The sequence below is a fragment of the Ambystoma mexicanum genome, chromosome 1p (genome assembly GCF_040938575.1).
Source record: "Ambystoma mexicanum isolate Mex_15411 chromosome 1p, UKY_AmexF1_1, whole genome shotgun sequence".
NCBI classification, from domain to species: domain Eukaryota; kingdom Metazoa; phylum Chordata; class Amphibia; order Caudata; family Ambystomatidae; genus Ambystoma; species Ambystoma mexicanum.
In genome coordinates this window covers 355,125,347-355,150,807 of record NC_090921.1, presented here as the reverse complement: position 1 = coordinate 355,150,807, position 25,461 = coordinate 355,125,347, and the positions used below count along the sequence as shown (strand labels likewise).

General features: G+C 41.5%; 1 protein-coding gene across 1 annotated transcript in view; it reads right to left on the bottom strand.

Moving 5' to 3' along the window:
- Positions 1-25,461, bottom strand: part of LOC138483022 (sodium/iodide cotransporter-like) — a 642,342-nt gene that overhangs the window by 589,968 nt on the left and 26,913 nt on the right. The window lies entirely within an intron of this gene.

Here is a 25,461-nt window from a genome sequence, read left to right as displayed (position 1 = left end):
GGCCACCAGATTAGGGTGGCAACTCGATAGTGGATAAACGGAGAAAAAAATTCTCAACAGAAAATCCTGGTTATCAACACATACTAGAATCCAGCAGAGATTGCCTCTGATCAATACTTGGAGTGCATCGACAACTTACTGGAAGACGAGAGTGAAATCCAACAACCAAACCAATAAACAGAGATTTAAATTGCACGGTTGAGGAAGGTGCTATTCCCACAAGCGTCAGAATTGGAACTGACGGGAATTAGAGCTAAAAGATGGGAAAACCTAATGGAGAAATGGGATTTACATAATCTCCACTGGCTGCGATCCAAAAAGAACAAGGAGATTCCCACGTGGCAAAGGTGTGATCAAAAAGGGACCATTGACCATAGAATTGTATCGAAGGACCTACTGAGTATGATCAAGTCTTTCAACGTGATTGAAACGGACAACAGTGATCATAACATCCTAAAAACCACCTGGTACCTACATAGACCTGTGCTAGAACATATGACACAAGGGCTGGAAACAGGCCCGAGAGGTAATCGCCTAAGGTTAATGGCAGAAAGCATAAGCGAAATCACGAAGGCTTAAAAAAATAACACCAAGAAATTTAAAGATAAAGTGACTGAACCTACAACTGTTGACTATGTGCCGCTATTGGAAATGTATCGTACAACAAAGCTAAAAGGGTGCCCAACTCAGATAGCACACAGACACAGTTATAATAAGGCCTTGGTTGCGCAAAGAGAAACCTTGAGGAAAATTCAACGAATGGTGAAAAACACCAACTCAACTAAGCTGCAAAATAGATACCATAAAGCGCAACGTCAGTACAAAAACTGGGTGAGGCACCACCGTGCAAGCCTCCTTCAACAGGACGCAGAACAAATGCTGTGAACACTCACGAAGAAAAGCAGTAAAGAATTTTGGTCACTTATCCACTCGACAACTCCAAAGACTAAGACCAACTTACAGAACAACGTGAGTGAAGAGCAATGTGTGGACTTCTTCAAGACACTGTACAAAAACCAAGAGGGCCAGACATCTAAAACCCCCTGGCAACAAGTGACAGAGTGGGAAATCTATTGTGATCCTGTGTCAATCACATCAAAAATCAATAAACTAAAAAACTCTAGTTAGAGTGCCGGGGCCGGATGGCATCTCTTATATCGATCTGAAGGCCAGCGTTGACACCTGGGCTCCCTTTTTGGTCAAATCTTTCAGAATTGCAACATAAGTAACAAGGTGCCCCCCTCTTGGAAGACTTCAAATGTGGTCCCGATTTTTAATAAAGCAGCCAAAGAAGACCCAGGGAATTACTGCCCCATAGCACTCCTGGACATTATTGGGAAGGTCTTTGGATCATGTGCCTTGGATGGCCTTAACAGCTGCCTAAAAGAATCCAACTACACCGATCGGTTCCAGACAGGGTTTGTCAGAAACATCGGCACTACAGCAAATATTCACTTACTATGCTCTTTCAAAGCAAAAGTCCAACAAGGAGCACCCCGAATATTCATGGCCTTTGTAGACCTCGTGCAGGCTTTCGACCGAGTGAATTGAGAATGACTGTGGGCCAAAGTAACTCGAATGAACTGCCCTGATAAAATACTAGCTCCAATCAGGGCTTTGTACGAGGACACCACTAAGAGAGTCCATCTGAACGGTGAAGGGGCCCTATCAAAGGAACTTTGTACTGCCCGAGGAGTAAAGCAGGGCTGCCCGCTAGCTAGCTCAAACCCTGTACAATGCATATATAGCAGATCTGGAAGAGGAATTTGTCACAACCAGGTGCTTCCCCCCCATCGTTAGGAGGAGCGAAAATCCAGAGACTCCTATACGCGGATGACATCATCCTGTTAGACCAGACAGTGGTAGGGCTACAAAGTCAGCTGGGCTGCTTGCTTACATATTTGGAAAATAACCATCTCGAGCTAAACAAGAGAAAAACCAAGATCATGGCCTTCGAAACAACAATACGAACAGCAGGCAAAGAGAAATGGATGGTGGAGAATGAGAAAATTGAAATTGTGAAGAGCTTCAAATATTTGGGAGTGATGTTAAGTAATAGCACCACAGAAATACCAATGCAGGAGTCACTAGTAGCAAAAATAAAGACCTTGACATACCAAGCAAGGATGATCGACAGGAAGTTCGGGAAGTATTCCTTGATCCCGATCCTGTCTTTCTTTAAGGCCAAGGTAGTACCATGCATAACGTATGGGACAGAGGCTATGCCACAAATTCTGAGCCAGTTTTGGGACAGAGTGGAAGGTCAATTCTGGAAGAAAGTGCTGGGCTTCCTTTGTCTGTCCCAATCTGTCTAATCAGACAAGAACTATGCCTGTCTTCTTTGAAGGGGATTGTAGCGAGGAACACCATGATGCTCTTAAGAAAAATGATTATCGACTCCACAGTGCCCATCTTTGAGATCTTGAACAATGAACTAAGCAGCCGGAAAAACAAAATCCTAGCAACTTGGGTGGAAAATTGTATAAACCTGCTTGACGAGGTGGCCCTGACAAGAGCCACATTAATACAAAATCCAACAAAGGTGGCGAAAACACGGGTCGAACTGGATTGGATCAGAACTCAGGATAATGCTACTTCATATAAATCAACTAAAAACCTCCCCACAGGTCCAAAAAGAATCAATGAGGTCAGAGGTTATCTAAAAAAAATCCCTAATAAGTACCTGCGCAACACCTTCCTCAGAATCAGACTTAATCTTCTGAAGACTAATGAGATCTTGTCCAGAAGAGGAGAGTCCCTCTTGGACACGTGCCGATACTGTAATACCCAACAGGTGGAATCAATTCGACACCTTCTGTTGGTGTGTAAAGGTACCCAAGAAGAAAGAGAAATCTACTTAATGAAACTCCTGGGTAGCTCAATTACAGCAGAGGATGAAGATTGGTGGATTTGCCTAATGGGAGGGGAGAAAACTGAATGGGCAGTGGCAGTGACTCTATTTTTCTAACAAATTGGACTTGTACAGGAACATAAATGAGCACCGGCGACAGAAGGTTAACTACGGACGTGGAGAACATCTGAACTTTAAAAACACTCCAAGACATTAGAATTAAAGAAAGGGGAACAAATGTAAACTTTGATGGATGAACTTTTGTAAAAATTGTATTACAATTAAAGCCAAAAAAAAAAAGAGCCTCCACATCCAAGACTCACAGTGGCTGGCAGTAGTAGGGACTTCCACTACCGCATTCTCGTCATTCTTTTCATCACTCTCTGCATCTCCATGCCTGTTCCCCTCTCCAGGCCCTTGGGAAGGTGGTGGTGGTGGAGGGGTTGGGTGATTCTGAAGCCGAGGCAGTTGCAGAGGTGGAAGCCATGGTTGCCATTTGGGATGTAGCACAGCAGGCAGAGGAATATTGTTCTCCAAATGTGGCACAGCAGACACAGCACACACAGCACAGCAGGCAGAGGTCAGCAGCCAATGCAATGTAGACAGCACAGCAGGCAGAGATCAGCAGTCAATGCAATATAGCACACCAATATTGAGCAATGCTCTCTCTGGTAGCCAAAAACAGAATGAAGAGCAGCTCTGGCGTGTGACCTTTTATAAGGATGCTGGGGAGCACTTCGTGGACAGCCACGCTGTCCTCTGACAATTCAAACACCATAAAGGGCTCAAAAAGTAGCTTTTTTCAGTGTCTGGGGGCACGGACTCTGTCCGCAGTCGAGGGCCTATGCTTAGCGTGGGTGCGGTCACATGATGACGTCACGGACACGTTCGCGAATGGAACGGCTGTCCATAGGACACCTATTGTGCGGGATTGGTTGTACGCATGCGCACGTGTGTTCTGCGGACAGGGTTTGGGTCCAAAAACTAAATAAAAGTACGACACACATGTGTGGCGGACAGTTACGGACAGGGGCAATGTTTGTAGGACCCCTAAGGCTGGGATGCGCATGCGCACAAGTGTCTGCCCGACAGGGTGCGGATCCCCAAACTAATTAAAGGTGCGTCACAACTTTGAGGATATGCGAACAGGTTATGTGTTCTACGAACACCTCCATTTTGATTGCGGACAATACGAACAGGGAGAGAGTCCTTAGGGCACCCCCATTTGGGTTAATTATGGACAGGCAGACAGGTTAGGTATCATAGTAACGTATTTGGTGATGGGGAATTTTTGGAAATGGTTGACTGGGACATGGAGAAGAGCTACAGGTGCATGTGGGACAGTGATATTTAATGTTTTCTATAATATGGTTTTCTACAAAGTTTTTCAAAATAATGAAATTGGTCATTAATTGATCAATTGTTTGTTCTAAATGCTGTAGATGATTTTCCACAGTGTCTGTTTGTTGTTCCATTAGTACATGATGTACTGTTTGAGTATTATTCTTATTTTCTGTATGTATTGTTAAAGAAGAAAATGTGTTAGGTACAATGTGAAATAATGTGTATTACTTGGCTTACTTTGAAAACAGTAGTGTGTACCATTAGTATTACTGTTTTCAGTCATTTTATCCCAAGGAAAATGTTCTTCAAGCCACTTCAGAGTGCTAGCCATATCTGTGTAAAATAAAGATACATTGTTATAAGAATCTTTATAACTATAGGAATTAATGCAGTGTACTTACCAGTTGGTTTTTCAGTTTTGCTGTTTCTGCTTTATAGGTGTGCTGTTGATATTGGCTGTGCAGTTTCTGTATAAAGCATCATTAAGATAATTCTGCTGGAGGCATATGTTATTAATGTTTTGGTATGCTCCATTATGTTTCATATGCTATGTAATTGGACTGTTGGTGTCTTGCGTATACAGTTTGTACTTATTTTTTTTTAATGTAATTTAGTTATATGCTGCTCTTTGAACATGTTCACTGTGTATGTGTGATGATACAACAATGTAAGATAACCCTGAGATATTGGACAGTGTTGATGTTGACTGAGTCCGGCCGCAGACATTCGCATGGTCCGCGGACATTGCAGCCACTAGCATGTGACAGGCAGTTCAGTATGTTGTATGGTATATCTATATAAACTAAGGGTATCCTAGTAAATTCATGCTATCTATATCTATATTCAGTGAACAAAAATGTGTTTAAGGGATGTTATGGTTAAGTTGCGCTACTAAAAACCTATGAAATTAAGTGACAACCCTTTGTTAAAGGGACAATATGGTTAAGATGCGCTACTAAAAACCTATCAAATTCAGTGAAAAAACATTGTTAAAGGGAAGTTATGGTTGCAAGTAAAACTGAAAACCCCCTGAAACTTGCCAGTTATGGTAAGCTAAGCAACCATAACTCGCGCCACCACCATGTACTGCTAAGAATAACACCCATGACATCAAAGATGACATCACAAATATCATTGATGATATCATTGATGACATTATATGTCTAGTCCCTTCTTTTTTTGTTCACTGACCTATCTAGGCCAAGTGGCTTTATTCACTGACAGTCAGGAACTTAAAATTCAAAAGATATTAAATGTTGTAGATGTTGCCATTTTCAAATGTTCTTATAGTACTTTCCTTAGAATTCAATCGCATCTTATGATGCACATACTTAGGGGAAGAAGCAGGCCTGAAACACAGCAATCATTTCTATGCGTGAAGATAATCATGTTGGTTATACACAGTTGCTAATGATACTGCTTACTTTATTCTCCCTGCATAAGCCCCATATTTGTATGCATTATGGTTTCTTAATGTTTTGTGTGTTGTAGTACAAGTATGTAGTAATTGATGTATTATTACCTACTTAGTATATGTTTCACAGTACAGAAAAGTCTGATACAGAAGCATTCACCGTTTTACTATCCAACATTGGAAAATTACAAATATTACACCTCTATGGTGTATGCTGCAGCCAACGCCTATGTTTCTGTATGAGTAGGTTCCTGTACTAGAAGGAACACTGCAATGGAATGTTCTTTGGAGCAGTACATTGCGTAATGAAGTATGTAGTTCATCGCACATCTCCCGATCACCCCTGACACTTTTTTGCCAACATTACATTCACAACCCCATGTAGCGACTTCCTATGAAAAGGAAATGCACACGTGATCTCATCAGTGATTTTCACACAACAAAATCTCAGGTCAGTTTGCTGCAAAATGTAACTATTGACTCCAAATGTTGCCCAAATCTTCCTTGCCCTTCAACCACTCTGAGCTAAACCGTTGTGTATTGCTATCCTTATGTTGCGCTGATTGCTCCGCTTATCTAGGGTGAGGGGATAGTACAGAGAGGACTTGCCCTATCACTAGACTATTATACACACCGTGGCATATGACTCATACGGTTCTAAAAGGCACATGACATACTTATCGTAGCATGTGTCGTCTGCCTTCCAAATGAATTTATGTATTTTTTATTAGGCTTCTTTGTTTGGAAGATAGTCTAAAAACAAGATTCAGTAAAAGTCTTGTCAGTTTTGTGTATAGGAACAACACAAAAACTGAGAATATGTAATGTCAGAGAAATCTAGACAGAATATCTCTGCATATATTGGATGCAACCTCAACTATTGCACAGAAAGCGTTTCTTCCTCTAGGCTTGATCTGTGTTTAGTTAGTAGAAGCTATGATCTGTGTTCTTCCTAGAGATTTTGGAAGAATCTTTTGTTATTACCGACCTCTCGCCATCTCAATGGTCAGTTTTTTAGCGAGGTCGGGTAAAGCCTACCGGTTTCTGTGGTTTGTTCTCAGTGAACCACTTTCTTCAGGGCTATCTACAGCAGGTTTTGCTATGCTGTTTGTGGGTTATTTTCAAGCAGAGAATGCATTTTCCATATAGTGCACCACCTGCAGAGAAGAGATAATGGGGTACGGGGTATGGAAAGAGATACATGACACATTTTAATATAGCTGCCAGTGTCTCGCTGTTGTCTTTACCGCATAAGTGTATATAAGAAGAGGAGGTTAGGGTTGCTTACCCTGATCATTCAAATTTCCAAGTTCAATATCTTTTAGCTGCTATAGGAGCAGGCCAGGTCTATTCTTCTGTAGGATGCCTTGTTTGTCAGCATTCCATAATACCTAGGGAGTTCATAAAGTCATGGTGAACTCCTAGGGTATTAGCAAGAGAATACAGCTTCATTCATTTATATCTTATTGTATCCAGTGTTACTTTTTTTTAATACTTGAGACACCATGTTCCTTAGGACAAAGTAAGTTCTCATCTGTCTCACATACATATATATCTATTTTCAGGATAGTTCATAAGATTTAAAGGATAGTAATCTGTGTAGATGCACTTGTTTGCATCTCGCGGTCATGGTTTGCACTCCATACTTGGATGCGTGATTGTCAACAAGTGCTCGGATGCTGCGTGACTCTAACTTGGTATCTTGCCTTCTTACCTTGTCTGCTTGTGTCTCAGGGCCCCGCCATCTATAATTCCTGTGCAGAGTGGTCTGTAGTTCTGAACACGACCGTTCTGCCCGGTTGTTTATCTTTTCTTCTCTTTCTTTTTTCATGTCACGTGCGCATGTGCCAAACCACGGCTTCCTGCGGATGATGTTCTAGTTGTTTACACTGGTTTTCTCTAAGCGCCATTTTAGAAAGATATTTGCGATCAATGTGCACAATGGCTAAGTGTAGTCTGCTATTGCGGGCTGGCGCTATATGCACGTGCGTTGTTTACTTGCATTTTTCTGTAAAATATTTGTATGTTAGTCTGTTAATATTGATGCTACTTTTGGGATGTCCGCATCAGTGATGTTTCTTGCAGTGAGACAGGCCAGGTTTATACATGATATGTCACACGGTACCATGGTATTTCTACCTGTAGGTGTTACCTTGGTATTCATATGCAGAATAACTTAATAAATGAGTAAATGAAAACTGCAAAAGGGAATGCTGCTGTGTTAGTTTACAGCTAAAAGATAACCACAATCTCCTATGTCTTGGTACTTCCTACCACACCGCCGTATATCTCTAAGTGTGCTAGAGCATGGATGTGACCTTCTTATCTTCCCGTTATGTCCCTGGGATTGTAAACAGGCAAAGGTCTATGTTATGATCATCCCTGGCTTATTATGTTCTGCTCCTAGGCAAGATTCATAATGTTGCGAGAGTTTGTCAACTGGTCGGTACATTTAGCCCCAAAGTATCTGTTTTCAAACGGAAGATGCAGAGTTGTTCTTTTCTGTAGAGTAGATTGTAGAGATTGCCGCCTCTTTTAGGGATGGCGATCCTCTCTATAATCGTCCAATCGAAATCATTTGGTCAATGCTGATTAGTTACAAAATGCTCAGCCATGGGTGCTGTCATCTTCTTAGTTCTGATACAGGATCTGTGTTCCACCATTCTCATCTTGATGGGTTGTGTGGTCATGCCTACATACTGGTTCTGGCAAGGGCAAGTGATCAGGTAGATCACGTTGTTACTATTACAATTGGTGAGCAATTGTGATTCCAGGTATAGTGCCATCCTAAATCAATGGTCACAGATCTTTTGGTTGTGGCACATGCACTACACCCGCCATATGGATTATGCCCCGTTGGTGGTGTCTGGTTCCAAAGGGCGTTGTGCGTAAACTCTGGTTCTTTGTAAATATGGATTTGAACGTCCTGTAGGTTACGCCTTCTTTTTCATTGCGAACCTTGGTGTTTTTAGAGTGACCTTTCTTAAGTTGAGGATTGGCCAAAGCTTGATGATTTCTTTTTTAATTTGATTTTTCAATGGTGAGAAACTAAATACTGCCGTGATATTGTAGTTCGGTTCATTCCATTTGCCATGGTTCTCTAAAGTGATATCTCGTGGGATGTTCTTCGCTCTTTTGTGTGTTTGCTTTACTAGACGTTTGGGGTAGCCCTGATTCAGTCATTTGGTTGTCAACTGATTTGATTGTCTCTCATAATCCCCAAAGGTCGAGCAGTTTCTCCTGTACCTCAAAAACTTCCCGAATGGCAAATTGTTCAGAGACTGGCCGGGTGGTAGCTGTCAAAGGTTATGAGTGCATTCCTGTCCATGGCTTTATTGAATACGGTACTAACAATCTCTTCATTTCATATTTCCAAGTTTAAATCCAGGAAGTTGATTGATGTACAACTGTGTGTTTCCGTAAAGGTTAAAAACCTATTCTGTTCATCCAGCCATAACATGAACATTGCCAGTTCTTCTTCATTGCCCTTGAATATCATTAGGACGTCATCTATATATCTAGACCATAATTTGATATTTTCAGTCCATGGATTAGTCTCATTGTAGATCTTCCTTTCTTCAAACTCAGCAACCTATAAATTGGCCAAGCTTGGTGCAAAGGTTGCGCCCATCGTGGTTCCCGATGTTTTTTCATAAAAAGAGTCTTCATACAAGAAGTCGTTTTTGGTAAGGGCTATTTCCTCCAGTTGCATGATCAATGTGATAGGTGTTCGTATAGGTGGATCGGTGTGTATCTTTTCCAACACTTTCAATGTCGCCATCTGTGGTATCCTTGTGTATAGAGATTCTATATCCAATGTTACCAGTAAATGCAGTGTGGAATGGAATGGGCGGTTCTTGAGTAATTTCAAAACTGCAGTGGTGTCTTTTAGGCATGATCTCATTTTTCCTACTTCAGGTTTGAGAAAAAAGTCGACGAACTGTGACAGGGGTTCCAAAATGGAACCTATCCCTGACACAATAGGTCTTCCCGGGGGTTGTGTCTTCACCTTATGCACCTTCGGCAATGCATATCATGCTGGTTTTCTTGGTGTTTTTGGGTTCAAGAAGTCGTATTCCTTGGCACTAATTAGCTCTTCGGCTATTGCTTCCTCCAAAAGTGGTCTAATGAGTTGGTGTATTTCTTCAGTGGGGTCACTCCCCAGTCATCTGTAGCTCTTCTGGTCACTCAGGAGGTCTAGGACCATCTTTTTATATTCTTTTGAGTCCATTATTACAGTCGCCCTGCCTTTATCCGCAGGTTTTATCATGATTTGCTTGTTCTCAGTCAGTGATTTCAATGCCATTTTATCTCTTTTTGAGAAGTTCTTATATCGTTCACTCGAGTTCTTTTGCAGTTCTCCAAGTCGTTTAAGGAGAACTTTCTCAAAAGTTATGGATTCCGATGTTATCCCATTGGGAGGCGGGTAGTATGTTGATTTCCCTTTAAGGTTAGTTGCGCATTTCTCTTCTGTGGTGTTAATGATATCAAAGAACTGTTTGAGGCAAATCTTCCTGACCAGTTATGCTATCTCGATGCGTGCTTGGAAAGGATCATGATCGGCTGTGGGAACAATGAATAGTCCCTTTTCCAACAGGGAGTATTGGTCTTGATTCAGTTCACATTTAGAGAGGTTCATCACAAGTGTGCGATTCAAGTTTGTTGGTTCATTGCATGGTATTTGCCTTTCCTGTTCCATAGTTTCTTGTCTTGTTAAAGTATCTAGGGTGGAGGTGCTGTCCAACCCTGTCCTAATCCTCTGCTTCGTGTGACTCTCGGTGATTGACTTTGCCAGTGAGCTTGTGTTTGCCACTGTCCTCTGCCTTTGTTTTTGGGCTTGCCTTATCCCCATTGAAAAAAAGAAGATTGTTGGTTGGCAAAGCTCACATTCTTATTTGGCGCATTACTCAGTGATCCATTTGAGCCTGATGTGCTTGCACTGCTTCCATTCGAGCTGCCGCTAGAGAAAGTCCAATTATTCGGTCTTGGACACGTGTTCTGGATCCTATTTTTGTTATAATGGTTGAATGGTTGACCTGATGGCTGTATGTTCTTACTCTGATCGTCACAAAAGGTGTCAGTTGTATAGGGATATATTCTTTCCTGGGTAAAGTCAGCCAGATCCTTCTTTAGTTTTAATATCTTCTTATTCTGGTTAAATTCCCTAAATTCTTTCATGGACGCATCTAAATCTTCCAAACTTTTCTTGTATTTCGCCAGAACATTAGATGATTTGAGAGCTTCCTGTTTCTCTTCTATCTCTTTCATCATTTTTTCAGACACCACTATTGCCGTGCTGATAATTAACACCAACCAATCTCTTGTGCATTTGTTAGAGATGTAACTCCAGTGACAACATCAATGAAATTTGTGATGTCATGTTTGATGTCATGGGTGTTATTCTTAGCAGTGCACGGCGGTGGCATGAGTTATGGTTGCTTAGTTTACCATAATTGGCGAATTTCAGGGGTTTTTCAGTTTTACTTGTAAGATAAAGTTTTTTCACTGAATCTGATAGGTTTTTTGTAGCGCAACCTAACCATAACATCCTTTAACAACGTTTTTTCACTGAACATATATATATCTTTATATATATATTCACTGAAAGAAAATTGTTAAATGAATGTGATGGTTACAAGTAAAACCAAAAAAAACTTGAAATTCAGCAGTTATGGTACACTAAACAACCATAACTCACACCACCTCCAAACACTGCTAAGACTAACACCCGGGACCTCAGAGATGAAATCACGGTTTGGGTCCTGAAGGCAAAGGCTGCCTGTTTTGAATGCATTGAGTGTGGGATGAAACTACTCCTTCGAGACAACATCAATGCGCCGCCACATCCGTTCTAACCACCCGGTTGCACTGAGAAATGCTGTTCCTTTCTCAGGGAAGAGCATGCTATCTTCCTCTGTGCCATCTTCCTCAACCGCTCCTGCCAGCACACAGGGGTACACCTGTGGGTCAGAGGATCCCACTGGCCACCTTGCAAAACCTACGGGGTGCTGTAGATCCTTACCTTTCGAGGGTCACAGTGTTCTGCATGTACTGTGACACACCGCTCTGCAGGGGGGAGCAGTTTCACAGTCTTTTGAGGCAGTTGTCAAAAGGCACGAGAAACACTGCCTTCTAACTTAAATTTAAGGCATGCCCAACATCTTCCCCTGTCCACATGCCCATCTATCTCTCTGGTTGGTGCCCCTTCCCTACATTCCCTCCCTTACCCACCTTCACTTCCCTCTCCTGCAAAGAAAACTCAAGAAAGCCCCCAAAAAAACTAAAACAAAAAAACGGTTCCGTTAGGAGCGAAGCAACCTTTCACAGTTAAAAAATAGAAGTGAGAAAAAAAGTCACAGGCCCCTGTTCAGCTTGCATAGTCCGCGGACAACATGGTAGTCTGTGGACATTTTAGTAATTCCAGCGTGTTGTGGTAAAATTTAAATCATTTTAATTGTTTCACGTTGAAAAACGGTGGCTCTTAAAAGAACCTTTTTTTTGTGATTTTTGGCTTTTATATTTTTTGGTTTTTATAAATTGAACTGAAACATTTTACTGAATTTTATAATTTCTTCTCACTTTCATAAAAAACTGCTTCAAAGCATTTTGTATGTGTCCCACAAAAATCTGATTACCCACATCAGTTGTGCTCTGTAAAGCACTTTGGATTAAAGTGCTATATAAATAACACATCATCATCATGATCATTATCATTATATGGACTCTATCTCTCCGAGAAATGTTGGCAATATCAAATTTAATGTTCTCATTATGAAACCATGTCATGACAACATCTCGCAGAAAACCACACACAGCTTTGTTGATGTTGCGCATCACCTTTTCCATTTGCGCACCCAATAAACTCGGGTGCAGCCACTTCTGTTTCTGGGCAATGAGTGAAAAAATGATTTTCGAATTAGGGAACATTTCCTTCAACTTTGGCAATGTCCCCTTTATTGCAAACTGCAATGAAATTCCAGTCACGTACCCCAAACTGTTCCCTCCACAATTAACAATAATAAGGTCTGGATGGTTCAATTCAACCATATTAGCACAAAATAGGAGCAAGTCCACCCACTTCATAACTCGTACTCCATCCAGAACACTTCCAATTCACAAAATCCAAGATTTTCGGCTATTCTACAGTACTCGGCATACACCTTCAAGCAATGAACCCAAGAGTCCCCCAAAATCCACACACTCTATCTTCTGAAACACATAACTCCTGCTACCCTTTCTTCCTGGACACCACGCCCAGGATGCCTGTTTGGCCGATCCCCCGATGTCTGCGGCCATCAGGACTGTCCACGGTCTCCACTGTCCCCTTTCCATACCAGGCAACCTTAAAAGACCCAGATGTGGCACATTCCATCCGCGGACCACTGCAGTGTCTGCGACGTTGAGGCCACTCAAAGGCGGTCGGGGGGTGGACATTAAATACAATTTAAGTTATTTAATCTTAGTGGTGCCTCTGGCAATAACCTTTTTTTTAGGTGTGTTAACAAACACCTTTTTTTCCTTTGTTTTGCTTTTATATACAGTACACTCTTCCCTTACAATTTTCTTACAGGAACTTTTTCAATGCATTCCTAACATTGTAAAGAAAAATTGCAATTGTGACATCAGTGAAATTAACTAAATTTTGCCAAAAACAATTCACACCATCAGACTGTATATTGTCATTCTGAAAAGATGACATTCCTGCTGCATATAAAAAAGCATATACAGCTTTATTGACAAGCTGCCTTGATCCATTTGTGGACTGAAAATCTGTGTTGCACATCTCCATGTTTGCCTCTGATTTATTTCAGAAGAAATTATCTTGGCAGCAGGAAACAGTTCCATTAGGATCTTAAGGAAGTCCTTCAGGGCAACCTGCACATACACTAGAGTCACAAACCCCAAACCAACCCCTCCACATTGCCCAATTACAATGTCTGGACATTTAAAGTGAGCCATACTCTCACAGAATGAAAACAAGCTTGGCCAGTTTAAGCCACAAACTACATGCCACAAAACTTCCACTTCTGCCAATCCAATACTTCTAAAGATGTCATGATTTTCAGCATACTCCTTCAATTACTGAATTGAAGAGTCCCCCAAAAGTCCACAGTCCTCCTTCTCCAACACATAGCCATAGCCATTTTCAGTGCTCTCACAACTCCTGCAAACAAAACTCCTGCTACCCTCTCTTCCTGCAGACCACTCCCAACAAACCTGATTGGCTAAACCCCACAGTCCCCTTTCCATGCCAAGCATCCTCAAAAGACCTGTATGTGGCATGTGCCATCCGCAGACCACCGCAGTGTCTGCGGACCTCGTAACACATGGGACGCCCTTGTACCCTTTCCACATTCATGTTCTCAACACTCCCTTTTTGGCTGCTTTCAGAGAGTCACACATCCACCCACCAATCACATCCAAAACCTCTACACCTAACCCTGTCATCTCAGTTCAGTACTTCAGATGTACTCTTGAACTCTCAGACTACATATCTCCTGTTAACGAAAGGCATTTGCATCAAAAACTAATGTGCAGCTGTCCAATATTTCTATTTCCAGATTCAACAAGATCTGCATCTAACAAAACATAGTACAGGTATGCTTATATTAAAAGACATTTTCTCACAAATATATATATATATAATATAGGGTTACTACTACTTACCCTGTAATAAGCTTCTCAATAAGCATATTCTCTTTTTTAACCCCTCTAGAAAATGCCATGCATTGCAGCATTCATCACCTGCTCAAATGAAGCAGCAAACAATTACAATGCTCTGCATTTCAAATTGTTTCTTTTTACACGCATTTTGATTAAAGTTAAACAAATGCATATGTGCAGGTACAGCAGCACTGTTTCACATTTTCATAAAAGAAAGGAAAAGCAGATAAAATATAGATGTAGAACATTTTTAAGTGCCATTTAGTGTCTTACAGTTTAATATATTGGCAGAGCATACGTACACCCCAACATCACCAATTCCAATCTATAGGTGCTTTTTAAGTCTTCATTTATTGTTTCCTTTGCATTCTGCCACTTCCAATTCCACTTCTCCCATTATAAAACTCAAACTACAAGAATGCAAAGAAGAAAACACGACTGAACTTCAAGATTCAAAACTGAGACATGTATATCAAATAAACATAAACATGCTGTGCTTTTCAAAATATTTTTGGGGGGGAATCATTTTGAAAAAAGTAAAAAAAAAATGCATATCTGCATTTATAGCACCACAGTGTCACTTTTTCATAAAATAAAGTAAAAGCAGATGAAATAGATGTGTACACCATTTTCAGTTGACATTGTGTGCTAGTTTAATAAATTAACAGCACATGTATGCTTCCTAACATAACACATTCCAATCTTTAGCTGCTTATGCAGTCCTAATTTTTTCTCGACACAGCAAAAGTGGAACTACAAGTTCCAGAACACAAACAAAATATCTACGACTACATATACACCTACAAATTAGAATGCATCATGTTGGCAAGTATGCATATACTCTTAACATATTAAACTTCCACACACAGACTGCCATTTAAAAGTTTACTACACATCTTTTCCATCAACTTTTCTTCTCTTTTACAAAACATTACTGCACTTCTATAAATGCACACACGCATGTCTTAACTTTCATGAAAATGCTCCTAAATGCAAACATTTTTAACCATCCACCAATTGTATTAACTGTTTTTCCCCACCACTCTTCCCTACTTCAAAAATAACAACCTTGCTTACTGAAAGTACTTCACCATTACCAAATATCCCTTCTAACTTTCTTTTACAATTACAGGAAAGAAGCACATTACCAAAAACAAGAACCGAAAAAGAATACCCTTCACATCCAGCAAAGTAAGTACATTATGTATGTAAGTAATTACAGCAGCACAGTTACACTATATATTACCCCAGAATACTCTTTTCAAACCAACATTTCTTTATCTCTAAGCCATTATATTCCACCATTCACACTCTTCCTATTCCCATCTAAACACCACCATTGCAACACCCACTCTGTTCCTCAAAACAGCACAATGTCCCTACAGATTCCATCACATCACCACTCCCTTACTCACTAACCCAACACCATCACACCTCTGCAGACTCTTACTCTCACAACCTTCCCAACCACAGCTAATATACCACCTCACAATCAAACAGCACTCTATTAATCTCTTCAATCACACCCACAAACCAATGCACCATACATGCATATACATTGCACAACTTTCCAACCTAAACTTTCTCTTTTCCAAACAGACACAACAAAATACCTACTGAAAAGCAACTCTGAAGAAAAGAAAGAAGAAATAGAGCAGATAAGAATACAATTACACCATATAGTCATCCACCTCTTCAACAATATATAGAAAACATAAAAACAAAAGAGCTAGTAATCTCACTCAACAAAACTAAACCAGCCATGACTAAAAAAGGTAAGATTACCTCTTGCAGAAACTAAAAGTAAAAAAGTATGTACTAAGAAAAGCAGTCCTACTAATGAACCTAAAACTGTATCTACCAGTGTTAACGTAGTCAAGGTATAGCAATCTAAAAAGCTTCCACCGTAGAGTTCTTCACGATCTTATAAGAACAGCTGAAAATTCACGATCTACTAAAAACTACATGAGACTAGCCCTGAAAGCTTTAATTGACAGCACTTTTCTACTAAAGAGAACATTATTTATTTTGGTTTTAGACAGAATGAAACCACTAACTAAGTTAATCAATACATTACAAAACGTACTTCTAAACATGTGCAGTGTCAACATACAGACCTTTTCAAACTTATAACAAAGAACATCAAAAAACGATTGCCATTGACAATAATGGTTGAGGGTATGAAATGGTGGAAGACACCATTATGGCAAAATAAACCTGTATAGAAAAAAAGTCCCCAGCAAACTTTGACCTAAAAGCTCCTATCACCCAAATAAACTGTCCAGTATACAAATAGACATGCAACTCAATTTGTAATATACGCCAACAATTCTTTAAATCTTTATGACAATTCCTCAATCACTATGTGAAACTAAAAGACAAAAGTAGAATAAAAACTTTACAAACCATGGACTCCTGTACAGTGCGCAGCCACACTGGTCTGCTAGGACATTTATTAGCCTGCATTTTAGGAGCTACTTGCAAAAGCACCTTCCACCACATCAAAATATAAGCAACACACCATTCTACTGTACGGAATCTTGTACATCGACTGTATTATGCAAAAGTCCTGCTCTAGAACAGCAACATTTAAATAACATTCTCCTACATGGAACAGCCAAAGAATTGCTTCAAGAAATAGAGCACATCCGATGTAAATACTTCGGAACTGGAGTTGACTTAGAAAATTTTGTACCTTCAGAAAACATTAACGAAAACCTCATAAACACCAACGTCCTAATAAAGACATACAAAAAAGAAATAGCTAACTTTCATAACATATCTGCTGAAATACCAAATATGTGTCTGTCGCAGAATGTTTTATAAATAGAGCACAACAATAGTAGATATGGCATAAGGCATTCAAGAGGTATTTGAGCTAATGTGTATACCCACAGTGCCTTGCTGTTGTGATGCAGAACTGGAGGTGAACTTCCAGCGATGGCTACTAGGTGGCGTTGTGAAATGTGTGACTTGGCTCAAATGGACTTTCCTATTTTCACATTTCAGGTGAAAGGTTTTTTTTCAAACCTTTTTAAACCCACCATAACTTTCTTGGTGTTGTGAAAACATGGCCAAATGCTCCAACCACAAGGCTGTCAGGACTATACTGCACTGATGATCCGTGATAAGGGTGACACCAGGTATGTAGTTGTCCAGGCAGCCTTGCAAATGTCTTTCTTGAGTTGATTTAGCTATGTATAAAGTAGCACTGCCCTCTTAGACTAAGACAATTTCCTGGAGAAAAAGGTTTGCATTTCAGCTAATTTGCATACCCACAATGCCTTGCTGTTGTGGCTCAGAACTGGAGTGAACTTCGAGCAATGGCTACTAGGTGGTGGTTGGAATGTGTGACTTGGCTCAAATGGACTTTCCTGTATATATAGGGCAAATGGAATCAATGGGAGAAGCACTGCAAGTAATCAATTTGTCAAACAGATCATTAAATACACTAGAAGAAACAGTACTTTTGAAAGGTTTGAGCTACTGCCCAAAACCTGGCCTTAATTATTTGTATTTGTATTTATTTTTATTTGTATTTTTTTTATTTGTATAGCGCAGACCATGCCCGGAGGCTACCGGGCGCATATCTTAAAAGCAATGGTTACATAAGTTACATACATGATTATATATCAGTCATAAGATATAGCATAGAAATAGGAGGCATAGCTAAGTAGTACAATGATACATGGTTTGTCAGATAGTACATTCATAAATGGGTTGTCGCATCACGTTTTCAGAGTGTAGCTTGGGCATTGGAGGTGACTAGCCAACATTTGGCTCTGTGTCTGAATAGGTTGAGGGAGGGGAGGTTTCTGATAGTCAGGGGGACAGCGTTCCACAATTTGGCTGCCAGGACTGGGAAGCTGGATCCACCAGCTGTTTGGAGCTTGTATCTAGGTATCAGTAGGCTCTGGTTCAGGGTAGATCTAAGTGAGCGAGCTGGGGTGTACAGCGTGAATCGTGAGGAGAGATAAGTGGGGGCCAGGTTATTCATGCATTTGTAGGTTAAGGCAAGCGATTTTAGTGAGATCCTTTGGGTGACTGACAACCAATGAAGGTTCTTCCTGGTATCCGAAATGTGTGCCGATCTGGGGATGTTGAGGGCTGCCCTGATGGCGTTATTTTGTATGATCTGGAGCTTGTCTAGGTTACCCTGATTAGTGCCCTGGTACAATACATTGCAGTAGTCCAGCTTGGACATGACCAGGGTCCTAGCAAGGGTAGTACAGTTGTGAGTGGAAAGAAAAGGGCACATGCTGTGATCAGCTTGCAGGTATAGGCGGCGGCCGCCGCAACTGCATTTGTTTGTCTGTGCAGGGAGAGGGTGGAATCGAGGTAGATTCCAAGCGTTTTGGTATCTTTGGAGACTTTTATTAGATTTCCATCGATGTTAAAGGAGCTGAACATAGGGTTCAACTTGTTTAGTCTTTGTTGTGTACCTAGGATGAGGAGCTCTGTCTTGTCGTCATTGAGACAGAGCTCATGTTGGGCCATCCATGTTTGAATGATATGGTAAACGTCATTTAAGGCTTTCGAATCTACTGTGTAATCACCCGAGATGGGGATGAGTATCTGGGTGTCATCCGCATAATTTGTGTAGGTGACACCCAGATAGTCAAGCACATCAAATAAGGGTTTAGTAAATACACTGTAAAGGGTAGGGGATACACACGATCCTTGGGAGACCCCGCAAGGGACTGGTGCAGGGTCAGCGGAGGAGGTGGGTGAGAATACCCTCTACTGTCTGTTATCCAGGAAGGATTGAATCCAGTTTGTGGCCATGTCGGAGAAATGAGCTGCCGTTTTCAGGTGGTGACAGAGGATTTGGTGATTAACCAGATCAAAGGCAGCAGATAAGTCTAATAGTAGTAACAGGGCTAGTTTACCTTTGTCTTTGAGATCCTCAATTTGGGTTTTGAGATCGAGGAGGGCTATCTCCGTACCGTGATTAGGCCTGAAGCCGGATTGTCTCGTGCCTAATAGGTTGTTTGATTCCAGATAGTTCTGTATCTGAAGATAGGCTTCTCTATCTAGGATTTTTAGCAGAAATGGGACCGTTGTGACGGGCCTGTAGTTGGTTGGAGCCTCTGGGTCTTAGGTGGGTTTTTTTAGGAGAGGGATAACCCATGCATCCTTCAGGTTATTGGGGACCACTCCCGATTGAAAGGAGGCGTTGATAAAAGTGGTGATAAAAGGAGCGAGGTCATGAGCCGAGTCCTTAATGATGCACAAACATGCATTGATTTACATAAATGTATATGGAAATTCATATGGAAATTAAGGTCGATAAAATATCATGCAACCCCTAAGGAAAGCCATGAAAAGGAAATGAAATGACATCTCAACTATCAATCAAAGACTTTCCTGCTCTTAGCGCATTGCATAATCTGGCAATATTAGAGGAAGCAGAGCTCAACCAAAAAGACACAGAAGATATGTGGGATGATGTTGATTTAGTGCAATGTGGGATTAATATGCTTTTGGTGAAAGACAGTGGTTTTAAACCACATTTGAGATTCAATCCAATAATAACAAATAGTGCCAATATAGACATGTGTAATGATTTGATAGTTGATGAGCTGAAACGATTGGCCAAACTGCTGATCCATAATAAGAAACATATCAAATTGCTATAAACATTGCAATATTTAAGAAATTAGTCAAACATAACAATATAACCCTCAGATAAAGGGGGTAACATTGTAGTGATGAATCTAGAAGACTATATTCATGAGGCAAGACATCAAATAAACAATGCTACCCACTTCCTTAAACTGACAGAAGGTCTGACAAAACATCATAAGGAGCTGTTCGACGAGAAACTTAGAGGATGGCATGATTTGGGACTTCTTAAATGGGAGAAGGAATGTCTTTTAGTTAAACACCCAATAACTCCCACAATATATTTTGTACCAAAGGTGCATAAAAGACTAACTAAACCTCCATGCAGACACATAGTTGCATCTACAGGACCCGCCTTGAAAATACTTCATGCTTCATTGACAGATTTCTTTCACCATTTGTGCAAGCCCTTCCATCATATGTACAAGGCACAACAGACTTTCTACAAAAAGTGGTTATCCCGTGGGAAGACACATATTTGCTAACACTGGATGTGGTTTCTCTATATACAAGCAGAGAACAAAAGTTATGAATTCAAACAATACAACGGTTTTTATCTACCAAATCTGCAAGTTACAGAGAGCACCCCAGAATGATTGTGGGAATGTTAACGTTCTGCTTGCTTATTAATTGAAGTTCATCCCCTACTTTGATTGGGACTGGGGAAATGTACAATGAACTCATACAATAAAATTATCAAGAAAGTTATTTAAGGTGGAAGTGAATCACTATTTTTTTAAAAACAGCATAGTAGTGTAAAGCATTTTTTTATTTGACGCCTATTTAGTTAGACCCAGTCATCTGTGAATAACGATAACAGAAAATGTAAACCTTTTAACTTTTGCTTCAATCAAAGGAATTTGTATTCATTTTTCTTTTTTTTCATTTGGTTTGGTGTATATTAACAATATATTCAACAAAGACAAGTTAACACAAACCACAAACATTATGAATTAGTAGCAACATTCAAAGATTGTACAATTTCAAAAATACATAAAAATGTAATAATCGGTGGAGCAAACCCAGAAAAAATAAAAATGACAAAACATTACCAAGGTGCTTCTCTATCTAGCTAATAGACCATAAGAGTAAAACATCCTCGAGGAGGGTATAGAGAGAGGAGATTAGGCCAGCGAGAGTCTCAGCTCATTGTCTACTTGGATACAAAAGCTCCAAATGGACACAATATGGATGAAGAGATGTACCTTTTTTTTCCGGGGAGAATGAAAATTATCTTTTAACTATAGCTCGACAGGAATTGTTAACCAGGAATATTTGACACAAAAAGTGAACTAGCTTTATTGTCCTCCAACTCTTCAAAAATGTATGAATTAACTGACCCACAAGAGGCCATCTAACAATATGAGAGAAATGTAAATATTTCAAATATGATGAATTCCTAGGTGACAAAGGTCAAAGACATACACTAAGTATATTTTAAAACTGATTTTTAGGTGGTTGGTGTTTTATTGAGCTTAGATTTGAGCATTATATCACTAATTAGTATGTTTAAGGACTTAGGAATGTAGGTACCTTTAATGTTCATCAATACTGATAAACTAAGTTAACGAGAAAAAGTCTAGTATGAGTTGATATGTATTATGCACCTTCAAAATGCCACATTTTTCAAATGTTGTGAAACATGTATGACACTCTTGCACTGAATGGAAATGATGCTGCTAATGCACAGTTAAACTTTGCCGAAATGATGATGCTAACACAAAGTAGTCCTTTATTGAAAACAACAATTCAGCCAGTTGTTACATGTATAGGACGTATCTGCGTTGGCTTTTAATGATTACCAACATGAAGGTATATCACTTTTCAGATACATTTTAATACAATATTCATTTGGAAGAAGAAAAATGTAGATGATAATGGTATACTAGCACTGGACTATATTGATGCTGTTTATGCACAGCTGCACCTCAACCCATATATTATTTTACAAAGGTAGCGGGCGCCCCTCTCTCGCAAGAACAGACATGATAACCTGTTCAGTGGTTATTAACCACTTGAGAGGTCGCAGCCACTGCTTTTACTCACTGTGCCTTTCACAGATGGGTAATATCCATTTGCATATCAGTCTTTGTCCTGCCCAGGGGCAGTCCAGCACCGAAATACAATGGCAATTCCAATCTGAACGAGAGTACCACCAGCAACCCCATACACGTGTTTCACCCTTGTTGGGGATCATCAGTGAGGTGAAGCTGATGCCTCTCTAAGCACAGTGAGAGGGAGACCACGTCTGGTTGCCCCCAGGAGACCTAGGGTTACCAATCCCAGGTTCCTTAACAAATAGTTTTACAAAGGTAGCGGGCGCCCCTCTCTCGCAAGAACAGACATGATAACCTGTTCAGTGGTTATTAACCACTTGAGAGTTCGCAGCCACTGCTTTTACTCACTGTGCCTTTCACAGATGGGTAATATCCATTTGCATATCAGTCTTTGTCCTGCCCAGGGGCAGTCCAGCACCGAAATACAATGGCAATTCCAATCTGAACGAGAGTACCACCAGCAACCCCATACACGTGTTTCACCCTTGTTGGGGATCATCAGTGAGGTGAAGCTGATGCCTCTCTAAGCACAGTGAGAGGGAGACCACGTCTGGTTGCCCCCAGGAGACCTAGGGTTACCAATCCCAGGTTCCTTAACAAATAGTTTTACAAAGGTAGCGGGCGCCCCTCTCTCGCAAGAACAGACATGATAACCTGTTCAGTGGTTATTAACCACTTGAGAGTTCGCAGCCACTGCTTTTACTCACTGTGCCTTTCACAGATGGGTAATATCCATTTGCATATCAGTCTTTGTCCTGCCCAGGGGCAGTCCAGCACCGAAATACAATGGCAATTCCAATCTGAACGAGAGTACCACCAGCAACCCCATACACGTGTTTCACCCTTGTTGGGGATCATCAGTGAGGTGAAGCTGATGCCTCTCTAAGCACAGTGAGAGGGAGACCACGTCTGGTTGCCCCCAGGAGACCTAGGGTTACCAATCCCAGGTTCCTTAACAAATAGTTTTACAAAGGTAGCGGGCGCCCCTCTCTCGCAAGAACAGACATGATAACCTGTTCAGTGGTTATTAACCACTTGAGAGTTCGCAGCCACTGCTTTTACTCACTGTGCCTTTCACAGATGGGTAATATCCATTTGCATATCAGTCTTTGTCCTGCCCAGGGGCAGTCCAGCACCGAAATACAATGGCAATTCCAATCTGAACGAGAGTACCACCAGCAACCCCATACACGTGTTTCACCCTTGTTGGGGATCATCAGTGAGGTGAAGCTGATGCCTCTCTAAGCACAGTGAGAGGGAGACCACGTCTGGTTGCCCCCAGGAGACCTAGGGTTACCAATCCCAGGTTCCTTAACAAATAGTTTTACAAAGGTAGCGGGCGCCCCTCTCTCGCAAGAACAGACATGATAACCTGTTCAGTGGTTATTAACCACTTGAGAGTTCGCAGCCACTGCTTTTACTCACTGTGCCTTTCACAGATGGGTAATATCCATTTGCATATCAGTCTTTGTCCTGCCCAGGGGCAGTCCAGCACCGAAATACAATGGCAATTCCAATCTGAACGAGAGTACCACCAGCAACCCCATACACGTGTTTCACCCTTGTTGGGGATCATCAGTGAGGTGAAGCTGATGCCTCTCTAAGCACAGTGAGAGGGAGACCACGTCTGGTTGCCCCCAGGAGACCTAGGGTTACCAATCCCAGGTTCCTTAACAAATAGTTTTACAAAGGTAGCGGGCGCCCCTCTCTCGCAAGAACAGACATGATAACCTGTTCAGTGGTTATTAACCACTTGAGAGTTCGCAGCCACTGCTTTTACTCACTGTGCCTTTCACAGATGGGTAATATCCATTTGCATATCAGTCTTTGTCCTGCCCAGGGGCAGTCCAGCACCGAAATACAATGGCAATTCCAATCTGAACGAGAGTACCACCAGCAACCCCATACACGTGTTTCACCCTTGTTGGGGATCATCAGTGAGGTGAAGCTGATGCCTCTCTAAGCACAGTGAGAGGGAGACCACGTCTGGTTGCCCCCAGGAGACCTAGGGTTACCAATCCCAGGTTCCTTAACAAATAGTTTTACAAAGGTAGCGGGCGCCCCTCTCTCGCAAGAACAGACATGATAACCTGTTCAGTGGTTATTAACCACTTGAGAGTTCGCAGCCACTGCTTTTACTCACTGTGCCTTTCACAGATGGGTAATATCCATTTGCATATCAGTCTTTGTCCTGCCCAGGGGCAGTCCAGCACCGAAATACAATGGCAATTCCAATCTGAACGAGAGTACCACCAGCAACCCCATACACGTGTTTCACCCTTGTTGGGGATCATCAGTGAGGTGAAGCTGATGCCTCTCTAAGCACAGTGAGAGGGAGACCACGTCTGGTTGCCCCCAGGAGACCTAGGGTTACCAATCCCAGGTTCCTTAACAAATAGTTTTACAAAGGTAGCGGGCGCCCCTCTCTCGCAAGAACAGACATGATAACCTGTTCAGTGGTTATTAACCACTTGAGAGTTCGCAGCCACTGCTTTTACTCACTGTGCCTTTCACAGATGGGTAATATCCATTTGCATATCAGTCTTTGTCCTGCCCAGGGGCAGTCCAGCACCGAAATACAATGGCAATTCCAATCTGAACGAGAGTACCACCAGCAACCCCATACACGTGTTTCACCCTTGTTGGGGATCATCAGTGAGGTGAAGCTGATGCCTCTCTAAGCACAGTGAGAGGGAGACCACGTCTGGTTGCCCCCAGGAGACCTAGGGTTACCAATCCCAGGTTCCTTAACAAATAGTTTAAGCAGTGAGTAAAAGCAGTGGCTGCGAACTCTCAAGTGGTTAATAACCACTGAACAGGTTATCATGTCTGTTCTTGCGAGAGAGGGGCGCCCGCTACCTTTGTAAAACTGTTTTTTAAGGAACCTGGGATTGGTAACCCTAGGTCTCCTGGGGGCAACCAGACGTGGTCTCCCTCTCACTGTGCTTAGAGAGGCATCAGCTTCACCTCACTGATGATCCCCAACAAGGGTGAAACACGTGTATGGGGTTGCTGGTGGTACTCTCGTTCAGATTGGAATTGCCATTGTATTTCGGTGCTGGACTGCCCCTGGGCAGGACAAAGACTGATATGCAAATGGATATTACCCATCTGTGAAAGGCACAGTGAGTAAAAGCAGTGGCTGCGAACTCTCAAGTGGTTAATAACCACTGAACAGGTTATCATGTCTGTTCTTGCGAGAGAGGGGCGCCCGCTACCTTTGTAAAACTGTTTTTTAAGGAACCTGGGATTGGTAACCCTAGGTCTCCTGGGGGCAACCAGACGTGGTCTCCCTCTCACTGTGCTTAGAGAGGCATCAGCTTCACCTCACTGATGATCCCCAACAAGGGTGAAACACGTGTATGGGGTTGCTGGTGGTACTCTCGTTCAGATTGGAATTGCCATTGTATTTCGGTGCTGGACTGCCCCTGGGCAGGACAAAGACTGATATGCAAATGGATATTACCCATCTGTGAAAGGCACAGTGAGTAAAAGCAGTGGCTGCG